The sequence below is a fragment of the Hyaena hyaena genome, unplaced genomic scaffold (assembly GCF_003009895.1).
Source record: "Hyaena hyaena isolate Hyena2069 unplaced genomic scaffold, ASM300989v1 scaffold_13, whole genome shotgun sequence".
Classification (NCBI taxonomy): Eukaryota; Metazoa; Chordata; class Mammalia; order Carnivora; family Hyaenidae; genus Hyaena; species Hyaena hyaena.
The window spans coordinates 6,794,298-6,802,317 of NW_024080645.1; the positions used below are offsets into that span (position 1 = coordinate 6,794,298).

The 8,020-nt window shown below is 56.9% G+C and overlaps 1 long non-coding RNA gene across 1 annotated transcript in view; it reads right to left on the bottom strand.

Moving 5' to 3' along the window:
- Positions 1–6,255: 6,255 nt before the first annotated feature.
- LOC120219794 overlaps positions 6,256–8,020 on the bottom strand; it is a 2,757-nt gene continuing 992 nt past the window's right edge. Inside the window, exons 2-3 of the long non-coding RNA XR_005525396.1 lie at positions 7,320–7,462; positions 6,256–6,615 (exon numbers count right to left, since the gene is read on the bottom strand). This is a non-coding gene — a long non-coding RNA (uncharacterized LOC120219794). The remainder of the gene's footprint in view (positions 6,616–7,319; positions 7,463–8,020) is intronic.

Here is an 8,020-nt window from a genome sequence, read left to right on the forward strand (position 1 = left end):
CGTGGCGCAGACGCTGCGCGGCTCTTCACCCGGGAACAGTTCAGGAAACGCCACGTCGGGGGGACGCCGCTACGGGAGCAAAGCAAGAAGCAGATGCGGGCTGAGCAGGGCGACCTCACGGTCTTGCCACGTTCTGTCCCTGAACCCGGGCGCTGCCAGCCGGGAGGGCGCCGCCGACGCGGGAAGCGGGCAGGGGTTTCGGTGCCCACCGGGCAGTGGAGCCCGTGGGGGAGGGGCCTGGAGGGAGGGGCGGGGTCTGGGGGTGGGGCCTGGAGGGGCAAGAGCCTTGAGGGGTGGGTGGGGCCTGGGGGATGGCGCCGAGTCCGGACCTCAGACCCCCCCCCCCGGATGTAGCGCTGAAGGGTGAGGGTTCCGGAGCGGGGGCGGGGGGTTCCCGGGGGGGGCGCCCCGCAGCCGCATCTCCGGAGTCTGGGACAACGCGCTGCAGGAAGGTGCGCACGGGTGCGCGTAAACGGCGCCGCCCCGGCTGCCGCCTCCCCTCCCTCGGTTCCCGGGTTGGAATTCCAGGGGCTCCGTTAGCCACGGAGACGGACGTGGGTGCGGCCCCCCCTGCGGGCCCCCGGCAACGCGGCCGGAGAACGTGGGAGGGTCGCTCTGCAGCTGGTACAGCTCGGCTGGGCCTTGACTCCACCGCCACAGCCTGGTTTCCTGTGCTTTTTTATTTTAAGTTTATGTATTTTGAGAGAGAGAGAGGTGTGAGCAGGGGAGGGGCGGGGGGGGGAGGGAGAGACCCAGCCAGGCCCCGCGCTGCCGGCGCAGAGGGGGTGCCAAGCTGGAACCCACAAACTGTGAGATCAGGACCTGAGCCAAAATCAAGAGCCCGGGGCTTGCCCGAGGGAGCCGTCCTGGCTTCCCTGTTCCTTTCTTTCCTCTGATTTGGGCTCCTGCCCGTCCTCAGATTACAGATGGGGTTCCCCCCCCCCAGGGCAGGGCCAGCCGCAGCCAGCAGCAGGGGGGGCACCAGGAAGAAAGCGTGTGCCCATGTGCGGGCAGGGACGAGGGAGGACCCTGGGGAGGGCTGTCAGGCACAGCCTCACCGGTGGGTCAGCCCCTCCCCTCCTCCAGGGGAGGCAGGAGTGAGAGGCAGGCTGGGGGGGGGGCGCCTTGGGGCAGCAGAGAGCCCGTGGCGCCCTGTCCCCGCAGGCAGCAGGTGTAGGGCCGAGGAGGGGCCGCGGCGGGGTCTTCGGGCGGCCGTGTTGCAGACCCGAGGCTGGCTCTCCCCGATGCCCCCCCCCACGTGCGCAGGACGCAGGTCCACGCGGCAGACCCCGGGCTGGCTCTCCCCGATGCCCCCCCCCACGTGCGCAGGACGCAGGTCCACAGGGCTCTGTGGGAGCTCGGGGTCTGCGCTTCCCAGCGCGGTCCTACCCAAAGGCCGTGACTCATCTCTGCGAGAAAGCAGAGAGGATGTCAGAGCTCAGCCTGTCGCGGGCGCCTTGCGGGCAGGGCCTGGGATCACGGTGCACAGAGCAGGGCAGCCGCCTGCGGGTCCCCGACAGCCGCCGACTCTGAGCTGCGTCTCCCCACCAGCGCGTAAGGGGAAGAACAGTGATATCTCACTAAATGCTGTGGGCATCGTGGGTAATGTGTGGACGTGGCACGTAGTGGGTGATCAGTAAGTAGCAGGCTCTTCCTCACCTGTGTGTCATCCTGTCTCTCCGTAAACACCACCACCCCCCGGACTGGACCCGGTCACACCCCCTGGCTAGACCTGCACAGTAAGGTACACCCCCGGCTGTGCGGCCAGGCCCCGGACGCGGCAGTCGGACGGACACAGCTCCCACGGCCTCATGAGCCTGAGGGATCCGGGCTGCCGCGCTCCCTCTCCTTCCTCTGGAAGGGGGATGGGGTGCAGTCTGCAAATGGGAGCCCGAAACCTCACCCGAGGGCCTCTGGGAGACAGGCAGGCAGGACAACCCACAGCTTCGTCCTTGAAATCTGTGACAAGGTCGACAAGCACGTGCAGCAGCTCCTGGAGCCTCAGTTTCCTCATCCACAAACTGGGATGACAGTGAGCTTCCATGGAGGCAGGCTACACACGCAGTCATGGGCCTGGGCAGTCCTCCGCGGGCCGCCGGATCCACGCAGCCGGAAGATGACGGGAGGCCATGGCGCTGTCACTGAGGCACGGCTGTTGCTGCAGGTGCCGGACGTTCCCTCAGCTCCCACAGGTTTGCTGGAATCACACCTTAGAATTAATGCACAGCGATGCGGCCTGACCCAGTTTCCCAAATCGGAAGGTTTCAACCGCACAACTGCAGAGGACGGAAAAAGGGAGATTCTTGTCTTCCTGGGAGAAACGGCCAGATAAACCCCCTTCCTCTGGGCCTCAGCTTCCCGCGGGCTGACGAGGGGGTGTACACAGTGAGCAAACGAGCCCATTCAGTCCTCAGCAGATTCTGAGGGAGTCCCCGCCCTGCTTGCCCGGCCCGGCCCGGGTCGTCTAATCCGCACAGAGTTCTGCGAGGCGGGCACGGCTCTCCCGATGCACGGACGCGGCAGCGAAGGGCCCAGAGGAGCCAGGGGGCTGGACAGGACCTCACCTGCGAGACGCCGGAGCGGTTAACGCGGCTGCTGTCCCCGCGGGACCGCATGGCTTCCCCGGCCTCCTTGGACAGGGGGCTGGGCTACGTGCGGGCACGTGGGTTGGAGGCTAAAGGAGCAAGTCGGGCTGGGCCACAAATTACGGCTTGTTATTCCCTCGGGTCCCCAGCGACCATCCCGACCTTCCCCGGGACCTTGTCCCTCTCCTGTTCCAGGCAGGTGGCCCCTCGGATGCACTTCCCACCCTCTCTTCCTGGCCAGACGCGTCAAGTCTATACCGCAGGGCTGCTGGACCGGCACCCAACCGTGCTTCTGACTTGCTCCTCGCCCACCCTCTCGGGACCGGACTGGCACGAGGCTTCATCTTCTGAACTGGGCGTCCCCCTCCCCTGCGCCCGGGGCTGGGGGCCAGTGGTCAGTAGCACAGGGTGCAGACTCAGCCAGAGTGGGGTGCTGTGGCTTGCTCCCCGTCTGACTTCGAGGAAGTGCGCGGGTTTCTCTATGCCTCGCTTTCCTTACCTGAAGGCCGGGGATTACGCCTGCCCCCCAGGATTGTAAGCAATAACCACACAGGGACGTGCCCTTAAGGCCCAGGACACTCAGCGGGTGCCGGCCCCGCCCCCCGTTCTTGCTTCCAAAGACGCGTGGTTCCGACCGTGCTGGTTTCTCTGTGATTTCTCGCGCTTAAAGGTTTAACTTTGGTGAGTAGAATAAGACATGAGCCTAACTGCTCTTTCCAGTTCAATCCTCGGTACTCTGACCTGAGTGACCTTTCCCTCCGCTGGGCTCACGGGTGCCGGGCCCACCGCACATCCGTCTCTCTCGTTCTTCGAGCTCCTTCTTGATCGTCTTCTGCGTGACCCGTAGATGGCTTCTCTTCGCATCTGCACGTGGCGGTTTTATTACTTTGCTCTAAAATTGGTTTTTATTCAAGGTGGAAAGACCTCCCTCCCCTGCCCCCCATCGTCCCCAGAACCCATCCGCAGCCATCTGTTCCTCCAGCTGTGCTCCTTTGTTAGACTCCGTAAGAAGTTTGGAGTTCCGGATTATGATTTGCTAACACTAAATCCCATGAGGTTTGAGATCTCAGGCGCTCACACACACACACGCGCATGCGTGCACGCGTGCACACGCAGCTGCTCACACACGCACATGAAACACGCACATGCAAGGCCAACCCTACCTCCTTTTCATCCCTCCAGCACCTCCTTACCAATGAAGTGTAGGAAGAAGGCAGGAAAGGATGACGGCCGTTTGTCGCCCACATACAACCCCTTGCCAGGCCTGCCCCCCGTGGAAAGTCGTGTCTTCATGACAGCGCTGCTGGCCCGGCTCTGGCCCCCCGCCCTGCAGTACCCGAGCCCAGGGGCTCCTCTGCCCGGCCCCCGGCCCCCCTCGGCGGGTCTGGGCCCAAGGAGTGGCCACATCCTGTCCCCGCGCTCGGGTCTGCCTGCTGCGCGTTTCCCGGCAGACCCTGGCGTCCCGAGCACTCGTGCGCGGCCTCTTCTCGAACAGCTTGGTTTCCAGCCCTTCTCGACAGCTTGTTTGTCTGCTTTTAGGTGTCTTTTGAGCACAACTCCTGCCAAGTTTAGGGGTCTGGTGCTTGATCATGTGCACTTCTGCCGCAGGTGGCCTTGCCAAAGGATGATGGACCGAGGACATTTCAGGGCCGGCCTGTCCTGGGACGTGAGTCCCACCTGCCGCTCCCTGACCCCAGCTGCGTTCGGGACTCGGCTGGTGGGGGGCCCTCCACGCCACGGGTCCCTGGGGACACCCGCCTCCCACTGCCTTCACCACACGCCTGACGGGGCCTCTCCTGGAAGGCGGACAGACGGACTCCACCTTCATTTCGGTCTAAGCGCTGGGACCTGTTCCCACGGTGGTGCAGTCATTTGTAACAATGCCTTTAGTTTGTCTTCTGTGGCTCGTGTTTCACGGGCAACTCTCGGATCCGTGTAAAGTTTACTTGCTCGTGAAGAATAAGGTAAGAAGTCCAAATTTTTTTCTTTCAAAGGACTAACCAGTTTTCCCAAAGGTTTATTCAATTCTTGCAGATAAACTTAATGATGCCGTTTAATCAAATGCTCGATTCCCACGTGAACTTGGTGCGTTTCTGGACTCCCCACCCTCCTGCGTGATCTCTCGCTTCCTCCTGCTCCAGAAGTATCTTGTTTTAAATGTCTGGGCCTTAGCCAGTGTTTTAATACCTGACAGTGTCGTGGTCATAGTCTTTATTCTTTGTCAGAACTTCATCTGATCCCAATGCTGTGCTTACTCTGTCGGACAAAATCTAGTTTTAATCTCTCCTATTCCAAACCGAGTTCTGTTGGAATTGGATGGGGAACGCGCTGAAATTAGAGGCTCAGGGACTGACAGTGTCCCACCAAAGAGTCTTCCAAAGGAAAACAAGGGAGTCTTTTCACTTCTTAAAGTCATTCTTTGGGGCGCCTGGGTGGCTCAGTGGGTTGAGCGTCCGACTTCAGCTCAGGTCATGATCTCACGGTTCATGGGTTCGAGCCCCAAGTAGGGCTCTGTGCTGACTCCCTGGAGCCTGGAGCTGCTTCAGATTCTCTGTCTCCCTCTCTCTCTGCCTCTCCCTCACTCATGCTCTGTCTCTCTCTCTCTCTCTCTCTCTCCAAAATAAACAAACATTTAAAAATTAAAGTTAAAAAAAACAATAGACAAGTCACAGGGATGAAAAGTACAGGGGACGTAGCCAATGACATGTGCCAGCATCCTGTGGTGACAGACGGTGACCCCGCTTGCCGAGCTGAGTGCTGAGTGCCACCGCATAGACTGTCCTGCGCCTTAGACGAGCATACTGTGTGCCAATAATATTTCAATAAGAAGTAGGCTATGCGGCGGTTTATCATGTTTTAATAATTTTTTCAGCCAATATTGAGTCTATGTTCCTGAATCTTTATATCAATTTTTATGTTTTTGTTTTTCTACTTATTTTCTGCTTTTCTCTTCATTAGTGTTTCCCCTCTGCCTTCCTTAGGTTTGTTTCATTACATTCTTCTAAATTCTTGAATTAACTGTTTAATTTTACTTCATCTCATCCGTATTGAGAAGTGTAAATATTTCAGCTAATAAACTTTCTTCCAAATACTACATTAGCCCCATTCTATAGGGTTTGATATGTAGTGTTTACTGTATCATTGTGCTTTATCTCTATTCATATTCTAGAGCAGATCTAACAGTAAATATATAACAGGACAGTATCTGTCATTTTTTTAAGTAGCCTCCACACCCAGCTTGGAGCCCAGCACGGGGTTTGAACTCATGACCCTGAGATCAAGACCTGAGCTGAGATCAAGGGTCAGACACTTAACTGACTGAGCCACCCAAGCACCCCAACATCTGTCATTTTTTAAAAAATTGTTTTAATGTTTTATTTATTTCTGAGAGAGAGAGAGACAACGTGAGCAGGGGAGGGTCAGAGAGAGAGGGAGACACAGAATTGGAAACAGGCTGAGCTGTCAGCACAGAGCCCGATGCGGGGCTTGAACCCACAAACCGTGAGATCATGACCTGAGCCGAATCTGGACGCCTAACCGACTGAGCCACCCAGGCACCCCAACCTCTGTCATTTTTAAGTGTACGGTATCCACATTTAAAAAGTAAAAAGAAGAAGTGGGTAGACTTAATTTTAACGATATATTTTATTTAACCCAAAATACTCCAAATATTATCATTTAAACATGTAATCAATTAAAAAAACATACTCATGAGACAGTTTACATTATTTTTTCATTTTAAGTCTTGCAAATCTAGCGTGTTCACAACCGCAGCAGCCTCAGCGCAGGGTAGCCACGTTTCAGCTGCCCAGGATATTGGGCAGCACAGCATTAGAATTTCAGTTTGGTCTCCTTTGTGACACAGGGTTGTTTAAGAAGAAGATGAAAACCCAAGCAGACCGAGGTTTTTTATTTATGTTTTGGTCTTTGTAGTTTGATTGCTTTGGATCGGGAATACACGCAGCACTATTTCTGTGGTTTGCTGTCATGTGAATATGAATATGTTTTCAAATAAAAGTTCCATAGGTTCCTGAAAGGAAATGAATGTCTGTTGTTAGGGTGCAGAGTTTATTTCATTATTCGTAATACCCAGACCTGTTCTACGGAGGGAGGTCTGCTAAACCCAGCGTGACCTGAGGTAACATCTCCGCTGCCGTGCACACGTGGAGGTGTGGAGGGAGGTCCCCAGGGCACCACCATGAAGCAAATCGCACAATAAAGTGACTGAAATAAACTTTTGGTTTCCCAGTGCATAGAAGAGTCATGTTTGCAGGGGCGCCTGGGGGCTCAGTCGGTTAAGCGTCCGACTTCGGCTCAGGTCATGATCTCCCGGTTCATGCGTTTGAGCCCCACGTTGGGCTCTGTGCTGACAGCTCGGAGCCTGGAGCTGCTTCGGATTCCTCCCTCTCTCTGTGTGTCTCCTCTCTCTCTGCCCCCCCCCACTCTCTTTCTCAAAATGAATAAACATCAGAAAATTAAAAAAAGAAAGAAGTGCAGTCTCGTGAAACATGATGTGCCGTACTTTCTAGTCAACCCCTCATCCTGTTTGGCAGCTTAAAAAAAGAGTTATGTGGATGTTATTTTACTTAGTATTTAAGGATTTAGAAGGGCCATATATTCGTGGGAAATTATAAATTTCATCTTTATAAACGTCCCCCTTTTGTCTTTCTCTTTTTGCCTTAAACTTTTATCGTTATGGATATACAACTTGTGGTTTTGTTTGTGTTTATTGACCTGAAGTTACCAGCTGCGTTTGGAGGAGCCGATTTGTAACCAGCACAGCAGGGTTTCGATGAAACACCCTCCAGACAGCCAGTGAGACGGAGGGTGTGGCGGGAGGGGCCGAATCGTCCCTCTGCTCCAAGGACACGGCTCATCTGTGGACCAAGACGGCGGGGCCTGTATGTCTGTAGCAGATCCCAACCCCCCGCATTAGGGACCTTCTGGACTAGATCACCCTGTGCTGGGGTCCGTCCCATGTCCCGTGCGGGGGGCCGTCCTGTGTCCCGTGGGGCGGCCATTCTGTGTCCCATGTCCTGTGGGGGGGGGACGTCCCATGTCCCATGGAGAGGGCCGTCCTGTGTCCCACGGGGGAGAGCTGTCCCACGTCCTGGGGGGCACCATCCCATGTCCCATGGGGGGGCCATCCTGTGTCCCATGTCCTGTGGAGGGGGAATGTCCTATGGCCCATGGGGGAGGGCCGTCCCATGTCCTGTGGGGGAGGGCTGTCCCGTGTCCTGGGGGGGCCGTCCCATGTCCCATGGGGGGGCCATCCTGTGTCCCGTGGGGGGGGCCATCCTGTGTCCTGTGGGGGGGCCATCCTGTGTCCTGTGGGGAGGGAACATCCCGTGTCCTGTGGGGGGGCCATCCCGTGTCCTGTGGGGAGGGAACATCCCGAGTCCTGCAGGGGGTGATCTGAAGAGCACACGACTGAA